This window comes from Balaenoptera borealis (assembly GCF_965194805.1).
Source record: "Balaenoptera borealis genome assembly, chromosome: 2".
In the NCBI taxonomy this organism is placed as follows: Eukaryota; Metazoa; Chordata; class Mammalia; order Artiodactyla; family Balaenopteridae; genus Balaenoptera; species Balaenoptera borealis.
Window position 1 is genome coordinate 141,457,030 of NC_138867.1, and position 25,883 is coordinate 141,482,912.

A 25,883-nucleotide genomic window follows, 5' to 3' on the forward strand; every position below is an offset into this window, starting at 1 on the left:
TGATCTGGACTCAAAACCCCCTATTCACCGCCCAAGAATATATCTGACTAGTAAGAATCTTAAAACCTATGTATTGATATCTCTCTGTAAGTGAGTCAAGTGGGTGTAAAGCGGCATAAACACAGCAGTGAAAAGCAGCTAAACCCCTTTATAAAAATCAATCACTTTTAAAAACCCGTGAAACAAAGACAGTGAAAGAGAGAGAAATTCTTACAAAATTCGTTCAAGGGCTGTGATGCCACCTGGATTGACCATATCTAGACCCACAGCTGATTGAGGCATAAGGGTGGACACTCTTGGGGCTGAGAGGTTTGGTGAGGTTGGGTGAGCAAATGCAGACCCTTTAGAGTAATACTGCGTGGTACCCATCCCATGGGTCCCAAATCTCCAGGTTCAAGGGCATCTTCCTACATCGAAAACATGCATGAGAATCCCAGAAGATGGTACATCGTGTGATCGGGAAAGGTTTCTAAAACGCACCTCATTTCTCATCTCCTTGTGCTCGGGTTCGCCATTCCAGCCACTTTACTAGCAATCTCCCTCCTTGAGAATCAGCACCTTTAACCTCCTGTTCCGTACAGGTTGCAATTTGTCCTGAGGATGAACGGGAAGAGGGGGAACCAATGAGACACTAGCTCTAGGTGTGGGGACAGGCACAGGTCACTCTATTTTCCCATCAGGAAGAAGAATTAACCACAGCCTCAGCCTGCCGCCCGGGACCAGAATAGGGCCTGAAGCAATCCTGCGCTTTTGCGGCCAGCTCCCAAGAAAGCGAGTTGAAAAATGGAGCTCAGGGGCACTGCAATTCACAAACCTGCGGAGTTATAAATGATAACTCTCGTCCACAAATATATTGACGGAAGACAACAGAGAGGATTTGAAAGCAAGGCAGAATTGCAGGAAACAGATTTCAGGAGGTAGATTCGAATCGCCTTTAAAGCACGGGAAAAGCGGCAAAACCTCGACAATGATGCCCTTGGCCAAAAAGGGCGTATGCGTTTTTTCCTGAATATATTCAGGAAAAAACGCATACGCCCTTTTTGGCCAACCAAGCAACCTGGAAAGGCAAATCAGCGCTACAAAGAAGTCTCGCTTCCCATCGGTCAAAAGGGCCATGCTGAATAAAGTGTCAAAACCAGAAATGCAGGACAGGCCATGGAGAAACGGGAGCCTTGCTACGCTGATGGGCGGGATGTAAATTGCCAACAGCCACTCTGCAGAAGTGTACGGTGTGTCCTGAAACATCGAAAAAACTCAGCTTAGAGAGCATAGGGCACTTCCACTCACGGGCGTATAAATTGGGAAAACTAAAAATCAGCAAGGCACAGGCACCCCAAAGTTTAGGGCTGCTCTGTTGACAAGAACCTCCACTTCGTTACACCTTAAATATCCCAGGAAAGAGAAAAATGGATAAAGAAGTTGTGGTCCTTTTGTACAATGGAATATCACTCAGCCATGAAATCAACGTCATAAGGCTAGTAGCAGCATGATGAGTGGATTTAGGTACGACGATTCTAAGTGAAATAAGTCACACAGAAAAAGACACTTATCATAAGATATCACTTATAGAGGGAATGTAAAAACCGCTACCCTTGAACTGAATTACAAAACAGAACAGAGTCACACGTTTAGAAAACACACTATGGCTGCTTAACGGGAAAGGTGAGGTGGGGTGATGCCTAAAACAAGGGTTTCAAATTAGCTCAGAGACCGTTCCATAAACCCAATATGTAATAGACAAGACCTACTCCTTGCTCAGTGATCTGGACTCAAAACCCCCTATTCACCGCCCAAGAATATATCTGACTAGTAAGAATCTTAAAACCTATGTACTGATATCCCTCTGTAAGTGAGTCAAGTGGGTGTAAAGCGGCATAAACACAGCAGTGAAAAGCAGCTAAACCCCTTTATAAAAATCAATCACTTTTAAAAACCCGTGAAACAAAGACAGTGAAAGAGAGAGAAATTCTTACAAAATTCGTTCAAGGGCTGTGATGCCACCTGGATTGACCATATCTAGACCCACAGCTGATTGAGGCATAAGGGTGGACACTCTTGGGGCTGAGAGGTTTGGTGAGGTTGGGTGAGCAAATGCAGACCCTTTAGAGTAATACTGCGTGGTACCCATCCCATGGGTCCCAAATCTCCAGGTTCAAGGGCATCTTCCTACATCGAAAACATGCATGAGAATCCCAGAAGATGGTACATCGTGTGATCGGGAAAGGTTTCTAAAACGCACCTCATTTCTCATCTCCTTGTGCTCGGGTTCGCCATTCCAGCCACTTTACTAGCAATCTCCCTCCTTGAGAATCAGCACCTTTAACCTCCTGTTCCGTACAGGTTGCAATTTGTCCTGAGGATGAACGGGAAGAGGGGGAACCAATGAGACACTAGCTCTAGGTGTGGGGACAGGCACAGGTCACTCTATTTTCCCATCAGGAAGAAGAATTAACCACAGCCTCAGCCTGCCGCCCGGGACCAGAATAGGGCCTGAAGCAATCCTGCGCTTTTGCGGCCAGCTCCCAAGAAAGCGAGTTGAAAAATGGAGCTCAGGGGCACTGCAATTCACAAACCTGCGGAGTTATAAATGATAACTCTCGTCCACAAATATATTGACGGAAGACAACAGAGAGGATTTGAAAGCAAGGCAGAATTGCAGGAAACAGATTTCAGGAGGTAGATTCGAATCGCCTTTAAAGCACGGGAAAAGCGGCAAAACCTCGACAATGATGCCCTTGGCCAAAAAGGGCGCATGCGTTTTTTCCTGAATATATTCAGGAAAAAACGCATGCGCCCCTTTTGGCCAACCAAGCAACCTGGAAACGCAAATCAGCGCTACAAAGAAGTCTCGCTTCCCATCGGTCAAAAGGGCCATGCTGAATAAAGTGTCAAAACCAGAAATGCAGGACAGGACATGGAGAAACGGGAGCCTTGCTACGCTGATGGGCGGGATGTAAATTGCCAACAGCCACTCTGGAGAAGTGTACGGTGTGTCCTGAAACATCGAAAAAACTCAGCTTAGACAGCATAGGGCACTTCCACTCACGGGCGTATAAATTGGGAAAACTAAAAATCAGCAAGGCACAGGCACCCCAAGGTTTAGGGCTGCTCTGTGGACAAGAACCTCCACTTCGTTACACCTTAAATATCCCAGGAAAGAGAAAAATGGATAAAGAAGTTGTGGTCCTTTTGTACAATGGAATATCACTCAGCCATGAAATCAACGTCATAAGGCTAGTAGCAGCATGATGAGTGGATTTAGGTACGACGATTCTAAGTGAAATAAGTCACACAGAAAAAGACACTTATCATAAGATATCACTTATAGAGGGAATGTAAAAACCGCTACCCTTGAACTGAATTACAAAACAGAACAGAGTCACACGTTTAGAAAACACACTATGGCTGCTTAACGGGAAAGGTGAGGTGGGGTGATGCATAAAACAAGGTTTTCAAATTAGCTCAGAGACCGTTCCATAAACCCAATATGTAATAGACAAGACCTACTCCTTGCTCAGTGATCTGGACTCAAAACCCCCTATTCACCGCCCAAGAATATATCTGACTAGTAAGAATCTTAAAACCTATGTATTGATATCTCTCTGTAAGTGAGTCAAGTGGGTGTAAAGCGGCATAAACACAGCAGTGAAAAGCAGCTAAACCCCTTTATAAAAATCAATCACTTTTAAAAACCCGTGAAACAAAGACAGTGAAAGAGAGAGAAATTCTTACAAAATTCGTTCAAGGGCTGTGATGCCACCTGGATTGACCATATCTAGACCCACAGCTGATTGAGGCATAAGGGTGGACACTCTTGGGGCTGAGAGGTTTGGTGAGGTTGGGTGAGCAAATGCAGACCCTTTAGAGTAATACTGCGTGGTACCCATCCCATGGGTCCCAAATCTCCAGGTTCAAGGGCATCTTCCTACATCGAAAACATGCATGAGAATCCCAGAAGATGGTACATCGTGTGATCGGGAAAGGTTTCTAAAACGCACCTCATTTCTCATCTCCTTGTGCTCGGGTTCGCCATTCCAGCCACTTTACTAGCAATCTCCCTCCTTGAGAATCAGCACCTTTAACCTCCTGTTCCGTACAGGTTGCAATTTGTCCTGAGGATGAACGGGAAGAGGGGGAACCAATGAGACACTAGCTCTAGGTGTGGGGACAGGCACAGGTCACTCTATTTTCCCATCAGGAAGAAGAATTAACCACAGCCTCAGCCTGCCGCCCGGGACCAGAATAGGGCCTGAAGCAATCCTGCGCTTTTGCGGCCAGCTCCCAAGAAAGCGAGTTGAAAAATGGAGCTCAGGGGCACTGCAATTCACAAACCTGCAGAGTTATAAATGATAACTCTCGTCCACAAATATATTGACGGAAGACAACAGAGAGGATTTGAAAGCAAGGCAGAATTGCAGGAAACAGATTTCAGGAGGTAGATTCGAATCGCCTTTAAAGCACGGGAAAAGCGGCAAAACCTCGACAATGATGCCCTTGGCCAAAAAGGGCGTATGCGTTTTTTCCTGAATATATTCAGGAAAAAACGCATACGCCCTTTTTGGCCAACCAAGCAACCTGGAAAGGCAAATCAGCGCTACAAAGAAGTCTCGCTTCCCATCGGTCAAAAGGGCCATGCTGAATAAAGTGTCAAAACCAGAAATGCAGGACAGGCCATGGAGAAACGGGAGCCTTGCTACGCTGATGGGCGGGATGTAAATTGCCAACAGCCACTCTGCAGAAGTGTACGGTGTGTCCTGAAACATCGAAAAAACTCAGCTTAGAGAGCATAGGGCACTTCCACTCACGGGCGTATAAATTGGGAAAACTAAAAATCAGCAAGGCACAGGCACCCCAAAGTTTAGGGCTGCTCTGTTGACAAGAACCTCCACTTCGTTACACCTTAAATATCCCAGGAAAGAGAAAAATGGATAAAGAAGTTGTGGTCCTTTTGTACAATGGAATATCACTCAGCCATGAAATCAACGTCATAAGGCTAGTAGCAGCATGATGAGTGGATTTAGGTACGACGATTCTAACTGAAATAAGTCACACAGAAAAAGACACTTATCATAAGATATCACTTATAGAGGGAATGTAAAAACCGCTACCCTTGAACTGAATTACAAAACAGAACAGAGTCACACGTTTAGAAAACACACTATGGCTGCTTAACGGGAAAGGTGAGGTGGGGTGATGCATAAAACAAGGGTTTCAAATTAGCTCAGAGACCGTTCCATAAACCCAATATGTAATAGACAAGACCTACTCCTTGCTCAGTGATCTGGACTCAAAACCCCCTATTCACCGCCCAAGAATATATCTGACTAGTAAGAATCTTAAAACCTATGTACTGATATCCCTCTGTAAGTGAGTCAAGTGGGTGTAAAGCCGCATAAACACAGCAGTGAAAAGCAGCTAAACCCCTTTATAAAAATCAATCACTTTTAAAAACCCGTGAAACAAAGACAGTGAAAGAGAGAGAAATTCTTACAAAATTCGTTCAAGGGCTGTGATGCCACCTGGATTGACCATATCTAGACCCACAGCTGATTGAGGCATAAGGGTGGACACTCTTGGGGCTGAGAGGTTTGGTGAGGTTGGGTGAGCAAATGCAGACCCTTTAGAGTAATACTGCGTGGTACCCATCCCATGGGTCCCAAATCTCCAGGTTCAAGGGCATCTTCCTACATCGAAAACATGCATGAGAATCCCAGAAGATGGTACATCGTGTGATCGGGAAAGGTTTCTAAAACGCACCTCATTTCTCATCTCCTTGTGCTCGGGTTCGCCATTCCAGCCACTTTACTAGCAATCTCCCTCCTTGAGAATCAGCACCTTTAACCTCCTGTTCCGTACAGGTTGCAATTTGTCCTGAGGATGAACGGGAAGAGGGGGAACCAATGAGACACTAGCTCTAGGTGTGGGGACAGGCACAGGTCACTCTATTTTCCCATCAGGAAGAAGAATTAACCACAGCCTCAGCCTGCCGCCCGGGACCAGAATAGGGCCTGAAGCAATCCTGCGCTTTTGCGGCCAGCTCCCAAGAAAGCGAGTTGAAAAATGGAGCTCAGGGGCACTGCAATTCACAAACCTGCGGAGTTATAAATGATAACTCTCGTCCACAAATATATTGACGGAAGACAACAGAGAGGATTTGAAAGCAAGGCAGAATTGCAGGAAACAGATTTCAGGAGGTAGATTCGAATCGCCTTTAAAGCACGGGAAAAGCGGCAAAACCTCGACAATGATGCCCTTGGCCAAAAAGGGCGTATGCGTTTTTTCCTGAATATATTCAGGAAAAAACGCATACGCCCTTTTTGGCCAACCAAGCAACCTGGAAAGGCAAATCAGCGCTACAAAGAAGTCTCGCTTCCCATCGGTCAAAAGGGCCATGCTGAATAAAGTGTCAAAACCAGAAATGCAGGACAGGCCATGGAGAAACGGGAGCCTTGCTACGCTGATGGGCGGGATGTAAATTGCCAACAGCCACTCTGCAGAAGTGTACGGTGTGTCCTGAAACATCGAAAAAACTCAGCTTAGAGAGCATAGGGCACTTCCACTCACGGGCGTATAAATTGGGAAAACTAAAAATCAGCAAGGCACAGGCACCCCAAAGTTTAGGGCTGCTCTGTTGACAAGAACCTCCACTTCATTACACCTTAAATATCCCAGGAAAGAGAAAAATGGATAAAGAAGTTGTGGTCCTTTTGTACAATGGAATATCACTCAGCCATGAAATCAACGTCATAAGGCTAGTAGCAGCATGATGAGTGGATTTAGGTACGACGATTCTAAGTGAAATAAGTCACACAGAAAAAGACACTTATCATAAGATATCACTTATAGAGGGAATGTAAAAACCGCTACCCTTGAACTGAATTACAAAACAGAACAGAGTCACACGTTTAGAAAACACACTATGGCTGCTTAACGGGAAAGGTGAGGTGGGGTGATGCCTAAAACAAGGGTTTCAAATTAGCTCAGAGACCGTTCCATAAACCCAATATGTAATAGACAAGACCTACTCTTTGCTCAGTGATCTGGACTCAAAACCCCCTATTCACCGCCCAAGAATATATCTGACTAGTAAGAATCTTAAAACCTATGTACTGATATCCCTCTGTAAGTGAGTCAAGTGGGTGTAAAGCGGCATAAACACAGCAGTGAAAAGCAGCTAAACCCCTTTATAAAAATCAATCACTTTTAAAATACCGTGAAACAAAGACAGTGAAAGAGAGAGAAATTCTTACAAAATTCGTTCAAGGGCTGTGATGCCACCTGGATTGACCATATCTAGACCCACAGCTGATTGAGGCATAAGGGTGGACACTCTTGGGGCTGAGAGGTTTGGTGAGGTTGGGTGAGCAAATGCAGACCCTTTAGAGTAATACTGCGTGGTACCCATCCCATGGGTCCCAAATCTCCAGGTTCAAGGGCATCTTCCTACATCGAAAACATGCATGAGAATCCCAGAAGATGGTACATCGTGTGATCGGGAAAGGTTTCTAAAACGCACCTCATTTCTCATCTCCTTGTGCTCGGGTTCGCCATTCCAGCCGCTTTACTAGCAATCTCCCTCCTTGAGAATCAGCACCTTTAACCTCCTGTTCCGTACAGGTTGCAATTTGTCCTGAGGATGAACGGGAAGAGGGGGAACCAATGAGACACTAGCTCTAGGTGTGGGGACAGGCACAGGTCACTCTATTTTCCCATCAGGAAGAAGAATTAACCACAGCCTCAGCCTGCCGCCCGGGACCAGAATAGGGCCTGAAGCAATCCTGCGCTTTTGCGGCCAGCTCCCAAGAAAGCGAGTTGAAAAATGGAGCTCAGGGGCACTGCAATTCACAAACCTGCAGAGTTATAAATGATAACTCTCGTCCACAAATATATTGACGGAAGACAACAGAGAGGATTTGAAAGCAAGGCAGAATTGCAGGAAACAGATTTCAGGAGGTAGATTCGAATCGCCTTTAAAGCACGGGAAAAGCGGCAAAACCTCGACAATGATGCCCTTGGCCAAAAAGGGCGTATGCGTTTTTTCCTGAATATATTCAGGAAAAAACGCATACGCCCTTTTTGGCCAACCAAGCAACCTGGAAAGGCAAATCAGCGCTACAAAGAAGTCTCGCTTCCCATCGGTCAAAAGGGCCATGCTGAATAAAGTGTCAAAACCAGAAATGCAGGACAGGCCATGGAGAAACGGGAGCCTTGCTACGCTGATGGGCGGGATGTAAATTGCCAACAGCCACTCTGCAGAAGTGTACGGTGTGTCCTGAAACATCGAAAAAACTCAGCTTAGAGAGCATAGGGCACTTCCACTCACGGGCGTATAAATTGGGAAAACTAAAAATCAGCAAGGCACAGGCACCCCAACGTTTAGGGCTGCTCTGTTGACAAGAACCTCCACTTCGTTACACCTTAAATATCCCAGGAAAGAGAAAAATGGATAAAGAAGTTGTGGTCCTTTTGTACAATGGAATATCACTCAGCCATGAAATCAACGTCATAAGGCTAGTAGCAGCATGATGAGTGGATTTAGGTACGACGATTCTAAGTGAAATAAGTCACACAGAAAAAGACACTTATCATAAGATATCACTTATAGAGGGAATGTAAAAACCGCTACCCTTGAACTGAATTACAAAACAGAACAGAGTCACACGTTTAGAAAACACACTATGGCTGCTTAACGGGAAAGGTGAGGTGGGGTGATGCCTAAAACAAGGGTTTCAAATTAGCTCAGAGACCGTTCCATAAACCCAATATGTAATAGACAAGACCTACTCTTTGCTCAGTGATCTGGACTCAAAACCCCCTATTCACCGCCCAAGAATATATCTGACTAGTAAGAATCTTAAAACCTATGTACTGATATCCCTCTGTAAGTGAGTCAAGTGGGTGTAAAGCCGCATAAACACAGCAGTGAAAAGCAGCTAAACCACTTTATAAAAATCAATCACTTTTAAAAACCCGTGAAACAAAGACAGTGAAAGAGAGAGAAATTCTTACAAAATTCGTTCAAGGGCTGTGATGCCACCTGGATTGACCATATCTAGACCCACAGCTGATTGAGGCATAAGGGTGGACACTCTTGGGGTTGAGAGGTTTGGTGAGGTTGGGTGAGCAAATGCAGACCCTTTAGAGTAATACTGCGTGGTACCCATCCCATGGGTCCCAAATCTCCAGGTTCAAGGGCATCTTCCTACATCGAAAACATGCATGAGAATCCCAGAAGATGGTACACCGTGTAATCGGGAAAGGTTTCTAAAACGCACCTCATTTCTCATCTCCTTGTGCTCGGGTTCGCCATTCCAGCCGCTTTACTAGCAATCTCCCTCCTTGAGAATCAGCACCTTTAACCTCCTGTTCCGTACAGGTTGCAATTTGTCCTGAGGATGAACGGGAAGAGGGGGAACCAATGAGACACTAGCTCTAGGTGTGGGGACAGGCACAGGTCACTCTATTTTCCCATCAGGAAGAAGAATTAACCACAGCCTCAGCCTGCCGCCCGGGACCAGAATAGGGCCTGAAGCAATCCTGCGCTTTTGCGGCCAGCTCCCAAGAAAGCGAGTTGAAAAATGGAGCTCAGGGGCACTGCAATTCACAAACCTGCAGAGTTATAAATGATAACTCTCGTCCACAAATATATTGACGGAAGACAACAGAGAGGATTTGAAAGCAAGGCAGAATTGCAGGAAACAGATTTCAGGAGGTAGATTCGAATCGCCTTTAAAGCACGGGAAAAGCGGCAAAACCTCGACAATGATGCCCTTGGCCAAAAAGGGCGTATGCGTTTTTTCCTGAATATATTCAGGAAAAAACGCATACGCCCTTTTTGGCCAACCAAGCAACCTGGAAAGGCAAATCAGCGCTACAAAGAAGTCTCGCTTCCCATCGGTCAAAAGGGCCATGCTGAATAAAGTGTCAAAACCAGAAATGCAGGACAGGCCATGGAGAAACGGGAGCCTTGCTACGCTGATGGGCGGGATGTAAATTGCCAACAGCCACTCTGCAGAAGTGTACGGTGTGTCCTGAAACATCGAAAAAACTCAGCTTAGAGAGCATAGGGCACTTCCACTCACGGGCGTATAAATTGGGAAAACTAAAAATCAGCAAGGCACAGGCACCCCAAAGTTTAGGGCTGCTCTGTTGACAAGAACCTCCACTTCGTTACACCTTAAATATCCCAGGAAAGAGAAAAATGGATAAAGAAGTTGTGGTCCTTTTGTACAATGGAATATCACTCAGCCATGAAATCAACGTCATAAGGCTAGTAGCAGCATGATGAGTGGATTTAGGTACGACGATTCTAAGTGAAATAAGTCACACAGAAAAAGACACTTATCATAAGATATCACTTATAGAGGGAATGTAAAAACCGCTACCCTTGAACTGAATTACAAAACAGAACAGAGTCACACGTTTAGAAAACACACTATGGCTGCTTAACGGGAAAGGTGAGGTGGGGTGATGCCTAAAACAAGGGTTTCAAATTAGCTCAGAGACCGTTCCATAAACCCAATATGTAATAGACAAGACCTACTCCTTGCTCAGTGATCTGGACTCAAAACCCCCTATTCACCGCCCAAGAATATATCTGACTAGTAAGAATCTTAAAACCTATGTACTGATATCCCTCTGTAAGTGAGTCAAGTGGGTGTAAAGCGGCATAAACACAGCAGTGAAAAGCAGCTAAACCCCTTTATAAAAATCAATCACTTTTAAAAACCCGTGAAACAAAGACAGTGAAAGAGAGAGAAATTCTTACAAAATTCGTTCAAGGGCTGTGATGCCACCTGGATTGACCATATCTAGACCCACAGCTGATTGAGGCATAAGGGTGGACACTCTTGGGGCTGAGAGGTTTGGTGAGGTTGGGTGAGCAAATGCAGACCCTTTAGAGTAATACTGCGTGGTACCCATCCCATGGGTCCCAAATCTCCAGGTTCAAGGGCATCTTCCTACATCGAAAACATGCATGAGAATCCCAGAAGATGGTACATCGTGTGATCGGGAAAGGTTTCTAAAACGCACCTCATTTCTCATCTCCTTGTGCTCGGGTTCGCCATTCCAGCCACTTTACTAGCAATCTCCCTCCTTGAGAATCAGCACCTTTAACCTCCTGTTCCGTACAGGTTGCAATTTGTCCTGAGGATGAACGGGAAGAGGGGGAACCAATGAGACACTAGCTCTAGGTGTGGGGACAGGCACAGGTCACTCTATTTTCCCATCAGGAAGAAGAATTAACCACAGCCTCAGCCTGCCGCCCGGGACCAGAATAGGGCCTGAAGCAATCCTGCGCTTTTGCGGCCAGCTCCCAAGAAAGCGAGTTGAAAAATGGAGCTCAGGGGCACTGCAATTCACAAACCTGCGGAGTTATAAATGATAACTCTCGTCCACAAATATATTGACGGAAGACAACAGAGAGGATTTGAAAGCAAGGCAGAATTGCAGGAAACAGATTTCAGGAGGTAGATTCGAATCGCCTTTAAAGCACGGGAAAAGCGGCAAAACCTCGACAATGATGCCCTTGGCCAAAAAGGGCGCATGCGTTTTTTCCTGAATATATTCAGGAAAAAACGCATGCGCCCCTTTTGGCCAACCAAGCAACCTGGAAACGCAAATCAGCGCTACAAAGAAGTCTCGCTTCCCATCGGTCAAAAGGGCCATGCTGAATAAAGTGTCAAAACCAGAAATGCAGGACAGGACATGGAGAAACGGGAGCCTTGCTACGCTGATGGGCGGGATGTAAATTGCCAACAGCCACTCTGGAGAAGTGTACGGTGTGTCCTGAAACATCGAAAAAACTCAGCTTAGACAGCATAGGGCACTTCCACTCACGGGCGTATAAATTGGGAAAACTAAAAATCAGCAAGGCACAGGCACCCCAAGGTTTAGGGCTGCTCTGTGGACAAGAACCTCCACTTCGTTACACCTTAAATATCCCAGGAAAGAGAAAAATGGATAAAGAAGTTGTGGTCCTTTTGTACAATGGAATATCACTCAGCCATGAAATCAACGTCATAAGGCTAGTAGCAGCATGATGAGTGGATTTAGGTACGACGATTCTAAGTGAAATAAGTCACACAGAAAAAGACACTTATCATAAGATATCACTTATAGAGGGAATGTAAAAACCGCTACCCTTGAACTGAATTACAAAACAGAACAGAGTCACACGTTTAGAAAACACACTATGGCTGCTTAACGGGAAAGGTGAGGTGGGGTGATGCATAAAACAAGGGTTTCAAATTAGCTCAGAGACCGTTCCATAAACCCAATATGTAATAGACAAGACCTACTCTTTGCTCAGTGATCTGGACTCAAAACCCCCTATTCACCGCCCAAGAATATATCTGACTAGTAAGAATCTTAAAACCTATGTACTGATATCCCTCTGTAAGTGAGTCAAGTGGGTGTAAAGCCGCATAAACACAGCAGTGAAAAGCAGCTAAACCACTTTATAAAAATCAATCACTTTTAAAAACCCGTGAAACAAAGACAGTGAAAGAGAGAGAAATTCTTACAAAATTCGTTCAAGGGCTGTGATGCCACCTGGATTGACCATATCTAGACCCACAGCTGATTGAGGCATAAGGGTGGACACTCTTGGGGTTGAGAGGTTTGGTGAGGTTGGGTGAGCAAATGCAGACCCTTTAGAGTAATACTGCGTGGTACCCATCCCATGGGTCCCAAATCTCCAGGTTCAAGGGCATCTTCCTACATCGAAAACATGCATGAGAATCCCAGAAGATGGTACACCGTGTAATCGGGAAAGGTTTCTAAAACGCACCTCATTTCTCATCTCCTTGTGCTCGGGTTCGCCATTCCAGCCGCTTTACTAGCAATCTCCCTCCTTGAGAATCAGCACCTTTAACCTCCTGTTCCGTACAGGTTGCAATTTGTCCTGAGGATGAACGGGAAGAGGGGGAACCAATGAGACACTAGCTCTAGGTGTGGGGACAGGCACAGGTCACTCTATTTTCCCATCAGGAAGAAGAATTAACCACAGCCTCAGCCTGCCGCCCGGGACCAGAATAGGGCCTGAAGCAATCCTGCGCTTTTGCGGCCAGCTCCCAAGAAAGCGAGTTGAAAAATGGAGCTCAGGGGCACTGCAATTCACAAACCTGCAGAGTTATAAATGATAACTCTCGTCCACAAATATATTGACGGAAGACAACAGAGAGGATTTGAAAGCAAGGCAGAATTGCAGGAAACAGATTTCAGGAGGTAGATTCGAATCGCCTTTAAAGCACGGGAAAAGCGGCAAAACCTCGACAATGATGCCCTTGGCCAAAAAGGGCGTATGCGTTTTTTCCTGAATATATTCAGGAAAAAACGCATACGCCCTTTTTGGCCAACCAAGCAACCTGGAAAGGCAAATCAGCGCTACAAAGAAGTCTCGCTTCCCATCGGTCAAAAGGGCCATGCTGAATAAAGTGTCAAAACCAGAAATGCAGGACAGGCCATGGAGAAACGGGAGCCTTGCTACGCTGATGGGCGGGATGTAAATTGCCAACAGCCACTCTGCAGAAGTGTACGGTGTGTCCTGAAACATCGAAAAAACTCAGCTTAGAGAGCATAGGGCACTTCCACTCACGGGCGTATAAATTGGGAAAACTAAAAATCAGCAAGGCACAGGCACCCCAAAGTTTAGGGCTGCTCTGTTGACAAGAACCTCCACTTCGTTACACCTTAAATATCCCAGGAAAGAGAAAAATGGATAAAGAAGTTGTGGTCCTTTTGTACAATGGAATATCACTCAGCCATGAAATCAACGTCATAAGGCTAGTAGCAGCATGATGAGTGGATTTAGGTACGACGATTCTAAGTGAAATAAGTCACACAGAAAAAGACACTTATCATAAGATATCACTTATAGAGGGAATGTAAAAACCGCTACCCTTGAACTGAATTACAAAACAGAACAGAGTCACACGTTTAGAAAACACACTATGGCTGCTTAACGGGAAAGGTGAGGTGGGGTGATGCCTAAAACAAGGGTTTCAAATTAGCTCAGAGACCGTTCCATAAACCCAATATGTAATAGACAAGACCTACTCCTTGCTCAGTGATCTGGACTCAAAACCCCCTATTCACCGCCCAAGAATATATCTGACTAGTAAGAATCTTAAAACCTATGTACTGATATCCCTCTGTAAGTGAGTCAAGTGGGTGTAAAGCGGCATAAACACAGCAGTGAAAAGCAGCTAAACCCCTTTATAAAAATCAATCACTTTTAAAAACCCGTGAAACAAAGACAGTGAAAGAGAGAGAAATTCTTACAAAATTCGTTCAAGGGCTGTGATGCCACCTGGATTGACCATATCTAGACCCACAGCTGATTGAGGCATAAGGGTGGACACTCTTGGGGCTGAGAGGTTTGGTGAGGTTGGGTGAGCAAATGCAGACCCTTTAGAGTAATACTGCGTGGTACCCATCCCATGGGTCCCAAATCTCCAGGTTCAAGGGCATCTTCCTACATCGAAAACATGCATGAGAATCCCAGAAGATGGTACATCGTGTGATCGGGAAAGGTTTCTAAAACGCACCTCATTTCTCATCTCCTTGTGCTCGGGTTCGCCATTCCAGCCACTTTACTAGCAATCTCCCTCCTTGAGAATCAGCACCTTTAACCTCCTGTTCCGTACAGGTTGCAATTTGTCCTGAGGATGAACGGGAAGAGGGGGAACCAATGAGACACTAGCTCTAGGTGTGGGGACAGGCACAGGTCACTCTATTTTCCCATCAGGAAGAAGAATTAACCACAGCCTCAGCCTGCCGCCCGGGACCAGAATAGGGCCTGAAGCAATCCTGCGCTTTTGCGGCCAGCTCCCAAGAAAGCGAGTTGAAAAATGGAGCTCAGGGGCACTGCAATTCACAAACCTGCAGAGTTATAAATGATAACTCTCGTCCACAAATATATTGACGGAAGACAACAGAGAGGATTTGAAAGCAAGGCAGAATTGCAGGAAACAGATTTCAGGAGGTAGATTCGAATCGCCTTTAAAGCACGGGAAAAGCGGCAAAACCTCGACAATGATGCCCTTGGCCAAAAAGGGCGTATGCGTTTTTTCCTGAATATATTCAGGAAAAAACGCATACGCCCTTTTTGGCCAACCAAGCAACCTGGAAAGGCAAATCAGCGCTACAAAGAAGTCTCGCTTCCCATCGGTCAAAAGGGCCATGCTGAATAAAGTGTCAAAACCAGAAATGCAGGACAGGCCATGGAGAAACGGGAGCCTTGCTACGCTGATGGGCGGGATGTAAATTGCCAACAGCCACTCTGCAGAAGTGTACGGTGTGTCCTGAAACATCGAAAAAACTCAGCTTAGAGAGCATAGGGCACTTCCACTCACGGGCGTATAAATTGGGAAAACTAAAAATCAGCAAGGCACAGGCACCCCAAAGTTTAGGGCTGCTCTGTTGACAAGAACCTCCACTTCGTTACACCTTAAATATCCCAGGAAAGAGAAAAATGGATAAAGAAGTTGTGGTCCTTTTGTACAATGGAATATCACTCAGCCATGAAATCAACGTCATAAGGCTAGTAGCAGCATGATGAGTGGATTTAGGTACGACGATTCTAACTGAAATAAGTCACACAGAAAAAGACACTTATCATAAGATATCACTTATAGAGGGAATGTAAAAACCGCTACCCTTGAACTGAATTACAAAACAGAACAGAGTCACACGTTTAGAAAACACACTATGGCTGCTTAACGGGAAAGGTGAGGTGGGGTGATGCATAAAACAAGGGTTTCAAATTAGCTCAGAGACCGTTCCATAAACCCAATATGTAATAGACAAGACCTACTCCTTGCTCAGTGATCTGGACTCAAAACCCCCTATTCACCGCCCAAGAATATATCTGACTAGTAAGAATCTTAAAACCTATGTACTGATATCCCTCTGTAAGTGAGTCAAGTGGGTGTAAAGCCGCATAAACACAGCAGTGAAAAGCAGCTAAACCCCTTTATAAAAATCAATCACTTTTAAAAACCCGTGAAACAAAGACAGTGAAAGAGAGAGAAATTCTTACAAAATTCGTTCAAGGGCTGTGATGCCACCTGGATTGACCATATCTAGACCCACAGCTGATTGAGGCATAAGGGTGGACACTCTTGGGGCTGAGAGGTTTGGTGAGGTTGGGTGAGCAAATGCAGACCCTTTAGAGTAATACTGCGTGGTACCCATCCCATGGGTCCCAAATCTCCAGGTTCAAGGGCATCTTCCTACATCGAAAACATGCATGAGAATCCCAGAAGATGGTACATCGTGTGATCGGGAAAGGTTTCTAAAACGCACCTCATTTCTCATCTCCTTGTGCTCGGGTTCGCCATTCCAGCCACTTTACTAGCAATCTCCCTCCTTGAGAATCAGCACCTTTAACCTCCTGTTCCGTACAGGTTGCAATTTGTCCTGAGGATGAACGGGAAGAGGGGGAACCAATGAGACACTAGCTCTAGGTGTGGGGACAGGCACAGGTCACTCTATTTTCCCATCAGGAAGAAGAATTAACCACAGCCTCAGCCTGCCGCCCGGGACCAGAATAGGGCCTGAAGCAATCCTGCGCTTTTGCGGCCAGCTCCCAAGAAAGCGAGTTGAAAAATGGAGCTCAGGGGCACTGCAATTCACAAACCTGCGGAGTTATAAATGATAACTCTCGTCCACAAATATATTGACGGAAGACAACAGAGAGGATTTGAAAGCAAGGCAGAATTGCAGGAAACAGATTTCAGGAGGTAGATTCGAATCGCCTTTAAAGCACGGGAAAAGCGGCAAAACCTCGACAATGATGCCCTTGGCCAAAAAGGGCGTATGCGTTTTTTCCTGAATATATTCAGGAAAAAACGCATACGCCCTTTTTGGCCAACCAAGCAACCTGGAAAGGCAAATCAGCGCTACAAAGAAGTCTCGCTTCCCATCGGTCAAAAGGGCCATGCTGAATAAAGTGTCAAAACCAGAAATGCAGGACAGGCCATGGAGAAACGGGAGCCTTGCTACGCTGATGGGCGGGATGTAAATTGCCAACAGCCACTCTGCAGAAGTGTACGGTGTGTCCTGAAACATCGAAAAAACTCAGCTTAGAGAGCATAGGGCACTTCCACTCACGGGCGTATAAATTGGGAAAACTAAAAATCAGCAAGGCACAGGCACCCCAAAGTTTAGGGCTGCTCTGTTGACAAGAACCTCCACTTCATTACACCTTAAATATCCCAGGAAAGAGAAAAATGGATAAAGAAGTTGTGGTCCTTTTGTACAATGGAATATCACTCAGCCATGAAATCAACGTCATAAGGCTAGTAGCAGCATGATGAGTGGATTTAGGTACGACGATTCTAAGTGAAATAAGTCACACAGAAAAAGACACTTATCATAAGATATCACTTATAGAGGGAATGTAAAAACCGCTACCCTTGAACTGAATTACAAAACAGAACAGAGTCACACGTTTAGAAAACACACTATGGCTGCTTAACGGGAAAGGTGAGGTGGGGTGATGCCTAAAACAAGGGTTTCAAATTAGCTCAGAGACCGTTCCATAAACCCAATATGTAATAGACAAGACCTACTCTTTGCTCAGTGATCTGGACTCAAAACCCCCTATTCACCGCCCAAGAATATATCTGACTAGTAAGAATCTTAAAACCTATGTACTGATATCCCTCTGTAAGTGAGTCAAGTGGGTGTAAAGCGGCATAAACACAGCAGTGAAAAGCAGCTAAACCCCTTTATAAAAATCAATCACTTTTAAAATACCGTGAAACAAAGACAGTGAAAGAGAGAGAAATTCTTACAAAATTCGTTCAAGGGCTGTGATGCCACCTGGATTGACCATATCTAGACCCACAGCTGATTGAGGCATAAGGGTGGACACTCTTGGGGCTGAGAGGTTTGGTGAGGTTGGGTGAGCAAATGCAGACCCTTTAGAGTAATACTGCGTGGTACCCATCCCATGGGTCCCAAATCTCCAGGTTCAAGGGCATCTTCCTACATCGAAAACATGCATGAGAATCCCAGAAGATGGTACATCGTGTGATCGGGAAAGGTTTCTAAAACGCACCTCATTTCTCATCTCCTTGTGCTCGGGTTCGCCATTCCAGCCGCTTTACTAGCAATCTCCCTCCTTGAGAATCAGCACCTTTAACCTCCTGTTCCGTACAGGTTGCAATTTGTCCTGAGGATGAACGGGAAGAGGGGGAACCAATGAGACACTAGCTCTAGGTGTGGGGACAGGCACAGGTCACTCTATTTTCCCATCAGGAAGAAGAATTAACCACAGCCTCAGCCTGCCGCCCGGGACCAGAATAGGGCCTGAAGCAATCCTGCGCTTTTGCGGCCAGCTCCCAAGAAAGCGAGTTGAAAAATGGAGCTCAGGGGCACTGCAATTCACAAACCTGCAGAGTTATAAATGATAACTCTCGTCCACAAATATATTGACGGAAGACAACAGAGAGGATTTGAAAGCAAGGCAGAATTGCAGGAAACAGATTTCAGGAGGTAGATTCGAATCGCCTTTAAAGCACGGGAAAAGCGGCAAAACCTCGACAATGATGCCCTTGGCCAAAAAGGGCGTATGCGTTTTTTCCTGAATATATTCAGGAAAAAACGCATACGCCCTTTTTGGCCAACCAAGCAACCTGGAAAGGCAAATCAGCGCTACAAAGAAGTCTCGCTTCCCATCGGTCAAAAGGGCCATGCTGAATAAAGTGTCAAAACCAGAAATGCAGGACAGGCCATGGAGAAACGGGAGCCTTGCTACGCTGATGGGCGGGATGTAAATTGCCAACAGCCACTCTGCAGAAGTGTACGGTGTGTCCTGAAACATCGAAAAAACTCAGCTTAGAGAGCATAGGGCACTTCCACTCACGGGCGTATAAATTGGGAAAACTAAAAATCAGCAAGGCACAGGCACCCCAACGTTTAGGGCTGCTCTGTTGACAAGAACCTCCACTTCGTTACACCTTAAATATCCCAGGAAAGAGAAAAATGGATAAAGAAGTTGTGGTCCTTTTGTACAATGGAATATCACTCAGCCATGAAATCAACGTCATAAGGCTAGTAGCAGCATGATGAGTGGATTTAGGTACGACGATTCTAAGTGAAATAAGTCACACAGAAAAAGACACTTATCATAAGATATCACTTATAGAGGGAATGTAAAAACCGCTACCCTTGAACTGAATTACAAAACAGAACAGAGTCACACGTTTAGAAAACACACTATGGCTGCTTAACGGGAAAGGTGAGGTGGGGTGATGCCTAAAACAAGGGTTTCAAATTAGCTCAGAGACCGTTCCATAAACCCAATATGTAATAGACAAGACCTACTCTTTGCTCAGTGATCTGGACTCAAAACCCCCTATTCACCGCCCAAGAATATATCTGACTAGTAAGAATCTTAAAACCTATGTACTGATATCCCTCTGTAAGTGAGTCAAGTGGGTGTAAAGCGGCATAAACACAGCAGTGAAAAGCAGCTAAACCCCTTTATAAAAATCAATCACTTTTAAAAACCCGTGAAACAAAGACAGTGAAAGAGAGAGAAATTCTTACAAAATTCGTTCAAGGGCTGTGATGCCACCTGGATTGACCATATCTAGACCCACAGCTGATTGAGGCATAAGGGTGGACACTCTTGGGGCTGAGAGGTTTGGTGAGGTTGGGTGAGCAAATGCAGACCCTTTAGAGTAATACTGCGTGGTACCCATCCCATGGGTCCCAAATCTCCAGGTTCAAGGGCATCTTCCTACATCGAAAACATGCATGAGAATCCCAGAAGATGGTACATCGTGTGATCGGGAAAGGTTTCTAAAACGCACCTCATTTCTCATCTCCTTGTGCTCGGGTTCGCCATTCCAGCCGCTTTACTAGCAATCTCCCTCCTTGAGAATCAGCACCTTTAACCTCCTGTTCCGTACAGGTTGCAATTTGTCCTGAGGATGAACGGGAAGAGGGGGAACCAATGAGACACTAGCTCTAGGTGAGGGGACAGGCACAGGTCACTCTATTTTCCCATCAGGAAGAAGAATTAACCACAGCCTCAGCCTGCCGCCCGGGACCAGAATAGGGCCTGAAGCAATCCTGCGCTTTTGCGGCCAGCTCCCAAGAAAGCGAGTTGAAAAATGGAGCTCAGGGGCACTGCAATTCACAAACCTGCAGAGTTATAAATGATAACTCTCGTCCACAAATATATTGACGGAAGACAACAGAGAGGATTTGAAAGCAAGGCAGAATTGCAGGAAACAGATTTCAGGAGGTAGATTCAAATCGCCTTTAAAGCACGGGAAAAGCGGCAAAACCTCGACAATGATGCCCTTGGCCAAAAAGGGCGTATGCGTTTTTTCCTGAATATATTCAGGAAAAAACGCATACGCCCTTTTTGGCCAACCAAGCAACCTGGAAAGACAAATCAGCGCTACAAAGAAGTCTCGCTTCCCATCGGTCAAAAGGGCCATGCTGAATAAAGTGTCAAAACCAGAAATGCAGGACAGGCCATGGAGAAACGGGAGCCTTGCTACGCTGATGGGCGGGATGTAAATTGCCAACAGCCACTCTGCAGAAGTGTACGGTGTGTCCTGAAACATCGAAAACACTCAGCTTAGAGAGCATAGGGCACTTCCACTCACGGGCGTATAAATTGGGAAAACTAAAAATCAGCAAGGCACAGGCACCCCAAAGTTTAGGGCTGCTCTGTTGACAAGAACCTCCACTTCGTTACACCTTAAATATCCCAGGAAAGAGAAAAATGGATAAAGAAGTTGTGGTCCTTTTGTACAATGGAATATCACTCAGCCATGAAATCAACGTCATAAGGCTAGTAGCAGCATGATCAGTGGATTTAGGTACGACGATTCTAAGTGAAATAAGTCACACAGAAAAAGACACTTATCATAAGATATCACTTATAGAGGGAATGTAAAAACCGCTACCCTTGAACTGAATTACAAAACAGAACAGAGTCACACGTTTAGAAGACACACTATGGCTGCTTAACGGGAAAGGTGAGGTGGGGTGATGCATAAAACAAGGGTTTCAAATTAGCTCAGAGACCGTTCCATAAACCCAATATGTAATAGACAAGACCTACTCCTTGCTCAGTGATCTGGACTCAAAACCCCCTATTCACCGCCCAAGAATATATCTGACTAGTAAGAATCTTAAAACCTATGTACTGATATCCCTCTGTAAGTGAGTCAAGTGGGTGTAAAGCGGCATAAACACAGCAGTGAAAAGCAGCTAAACCCCTTTATAAAAATCAATCACTTTTAAAAACCCGTGAAACAAAGACAGTGAAAGAGAGAGAAATTCTTACAAAATTCGTTCAAGGGCTGTGATGCCACCTGGATTGACCATATCTAGACCCACAGCTGATTGAGGCATAAGGGTGGACACTCTTGGGGCTGAGAGGTTTGGTGAGGTTGGGTGAGCAAATGCAGACCCTTTAGAGTAATACTGCGTGGTACCCATCCCATGGGTCCCAAATCTCCAGGTTCAAGGGCATCTTCCTACATCGAAAACATGCATGAGAATCCCAGAAGATGGTACATCGTGTGATCGGGAAAGGTTTCTAAAACGCACCTCATTTCTCATCTCCTTGTGCTCGGGTTCGCCATTCCAGCCACTTTACTAGCAATCTCCCTCCTTGAGAATCAGCACCTTTAACCTCCTGTTCCGTACAGGTTGCAATTTGTCCTGAGGATGAACGGGAAGAGGGGGAACCAATGAGACACTAGCTCTAGGTGTGGGGACAGGCACAGGTCACTCTATTTTCCCATCAGGAAGAAGAATTAACCACAGCCTCAGCCTGCCGCCCGGGACCAGAATAGGGCCTGAAGCAATCCTGCGCTTTTGCGGCCAGCTCCCAAGAAAGCGAGTTGAAAAATGGAGCTCAGGGGCACTGCAATTCACAAACCTGCAGAGTTATAAATGATAACTCTCGTCCACAAATATATTGACGGAAGACAACAGAGAGGATTTGAAAGCAAGGCAGAATTGCAGGAAACAGATTTCAGGAGGTAGATTCGAATCGCCTTTAAAGCACGGGAAAAGCGGCAAAACCTCGACAATGATGCCCTTGGCCAAAAAGGGCGTATGCGTTTTTTCCTGAATATATTCAGGAAAAAACGCATACGCCCTTTTTGGCCAACCAAGCAACCTGGAAAGGCAAATCAGCGCTACAAAGAAGTCTCGCTTCCCATCGGTCAAAAGGGCCATGCTGAATAAAGTGTCAAAACCAGAAATGCAGGACAGGCCATGGAGAAACGGGAGCCTTGCTACGCTGATGGGCGGGATGTAAATTGCCAACAGCCACTCTGCAGAAGTGTACGGTGTGTCCTGAAACATCGAAAACACTCAGCTTAGAGAGCATAGGGCACTTCCACTCACGGGCGTATAAATTGGGAAAACTAAAAATCAGCAAGGCACAGGCACCCCAAAGTTTAGGGCTGCTCTGTTGACAAGAACCTCCACTTCGTTACACCTTAAATATCCCAGGAAAGAGAAAAATGGATAAAGAAGTTGTGGTCCTTTTGTACAATGGAATATCACTCAGCCATGAAATCAACGTCATAAGGCTAGTAGCAGCATGATGAGTGGATTTAGGTACGACGATTCTAAGTGAAATAAGTCACACAGAAAAAGACACTTATCATAAGATATCACTTATAGAGGGAATGTAAAAACCGCTACCCTTGAACTGAATTACAAAACAGAACAGAGTCACACGTTTAGAAAACACACTATGGCTGCTTAACGGGAAAGGTGAGGTGGGGTGATGCCTAAAACAAGGGTTTCAAATTAGCTCAGAGACCGTTCCATAAACCCAATATGTAATAGACAAGACCTACTCCTTGCTCAGTGATCTGGACTCAAAACCCCCTATTCACCGCCCAAGAATATATCTGACTAGTAAGAATCTTAAAACCTATGTACTGATATCCCTCTGTAAGTGAGTCAAGTGGGTGTAAAGCCGCATAAACACAGCAGTGAAAAGCAGCTAAACCCCTTTATAAAAATCAATCACTTTTAAAAACCCGTGAAACAAAGACAGTGAAAGAGAGAGAAATTCTTACAAAATTCGTTCAAGGGCTGTGATGCCACCTGGATTGACCATATCTAGACCCACAGCTGATTGAGGCATAAGGGTGGACACTCTTGGGGCTGAGAGGTTTGGTGAGGTTGGGTGAGCAAATGCAGACCCTTTAGAGTAATACTGCGTGGTACCCATCCCATGGGTCCCAAATCTCCAGGTTCAAGGGCATCTTCCTACATCGAAAACATGCATGAGAATCCCAGAAGATGGTACATCGTGTGATCGGGAAAGGTTTCTAAAACGCACCTCATTTCTCATCTCCTTGTGCTCGGGTTCGCCATTCCAGCCGCTTTACTAGCAATCTCCCTCCTTGAGAATCAGCACCTTTAACCTCCTGTTCCGTACAGGTTGCAATTTGTCCTGAGGATGAACGGGAAGAGGGGGAACCAATGAGACACTAGCTCTAGGTGTGGGGACAGGCACAGGTCACTCTATTTTCCCATCAGGAAGAAGAATTAACCACAGCCTCAGCCTGCCGCCCGGGACCAGAATAGGGCCTGAAGCAATCCTGCGCTTTTGCGGCCAGCTCCCAAGAAAGCGAGTTGAAAAATGGAGCTCAGGGGCACTGCAATTCACAAACCTGCAGAGTTATAAATGATAACTCTCGTCCACAAATATATTGACGGAAGACAACAGAGAGGATTTGAAAGCAAGGCAGAATTGCAGGAAACAGATTTCAGGAGGTAGATTCGAATCGCCTTTAAAGCACGGGAAAAGCGGCAAAACCTCGACAATGATGCCCTTGGCCAAAAAGGGCGTATGCGTTTTTTCCTGAATATATTCAGGAAAAAACGCATACGCCCTTTTTGGCCAACCAAGCAACCTGGAAAGGCAAATCAGCGCTACAAAGAAGTCTCGCTTCCCATCGGTCAAAAGGGCCATGCTGAATAAAGTGTCAAAACCAGAAATGCAGGACAGGCCATGGAGAAACGGGAGCCTTGCTACGCTGATGGGCGGGATGTAAATTGCCAACAGCCACTCTGCAGAAGTGTACGGTGTGTCCTGAAACATCGAAAACACTCAGCTTAGAGAGCATAGGGCACTTCCACTCACGGGCGTATAAATTGGGAAAACTAAAAATCAGCAAGGCACAGGCACCCCAAAGTTTAGGGCTGCTCTGTTGACAAGAACCTCCACTTCGTTACACCTTAAATATCCCAGGAAAGAGAAAAATGGATAAAGAAGTTGTGGTCCTTTTGTACAATGGAATATCACTCAGCCATGAAATCAACGTCATAAGGCTAGTAGCAGCATGATGAGTGGATTTAGGTACGACGATTCTAAGTGAAATAAGTCACACAGAAAAAGACACTTATCATAAGATATCACTTATAGAGGGAATGTAAAAACCGCTACCCTTGAACTGAATTACAAAACAGAACAGAGTCACACGTTTAGAAAACACACTATGGCTGCTTAACGGGAAAGGTGAGGTGGGGTGATGCCTAAAACAAGGGTTTCAAATTAGCTCAGAGACCGTTCCATAAACCCAATATGTAATAGACAAGACCTACTCTTTGCTCAGTGATCTGGACTCAAAACCCCCTATTCACCGCCCAAGAATATATCTGACTAGTAAGAATCTTAAAACCTATGTACTGATATCCCTCTGTAAGTGAGTCAAGTGGGTGTAAAGCGGCATAAACACAGCAGTGAAAAGCAGCTAAACCCCTTTATAAAAATCAATCACTTTTAAAATCCCGTGAAACAAAGACAGTGAAAGAGAGAGAAATTCTTACAAAATTCGTTCAAGGGCTGTGATGCCACCTGGATTGACCATATCTAGACCCACAGCTGATTGAGGCATAAGGGTGGACACTCTTGGGGCTGAGAGGTTTGGTGAGGTTGGGTGAGCAAATGCAGACCCTTTAGAGTAATACTGCGTGGTACCCATCCCATGGGTCCCAAATCTCCAGGTTCAAGGGCATCTTCCTACATCGAAAACATGCATGAGAATCCCAGAAGATGGTACATCGTGTGATCGGGAAAGGTTTCTAAAACGCACCTCATTTCTCATCTCCTTGTGCTCGGGTTCGCCATTCCAGCCGCTTTACTAGCAATCTCCCTCCTTGAGAATCAGCACCTTTAACCTCCTGTTCCGTACAGGTTGCAATTTGTCCTGAGGATGAACGGGAAGAGGGGGAACCAATGAGACACTAGCTCTAGGTGTGGGGACAGGCACAGGTCACTCTATTTTCCCATCAGGAAGAAGAATTAACCACAGCCTCAGCCTGCCGCCCGGGACCAGAATAGGGCCTGAAGCAATCCTGCGCTTTTGCGGCCAGCTCCCAAGAAAGCGAGTTGAAAAATGGAGCTCAGGGGCACTGCAATTCACAAACCTGCAGAGTTATAAATGATAACTCTCGTCCACAAATATATTGACGGAAGACAACAGAGAGGATTTGAAAGCAAGGCAGAATTGCAGGAAACAGATTTCAGGAGGTAGATTCGAATCGCCTTTAAAGCACGGGAAAAGCGGCAAAACCTCGACAATGATGCCCTTGGCCAAAAAGGGCGTATGCGTTTTTTCCTGAATATATTCAGGAAAAAACGCATACGCCCTTTTTGGCCAACCAAGCAACCTGGAAAGGCAAATCAGCGCTACAAAGAAGTCTCGCTTCCCATCGGTCAAAAGGGCCATGCTGAATAAAGTGTCAAAACCAGAAATGCAGGACAGGCCATGGAGAAACGGGAGCCTTGCTACGCTGATGGGCGGGATGTAAATTGCCAACAGCCACTCTGCAGAAGTGTACGGTGTGTCCTGAAACATCGAAAAAACTCA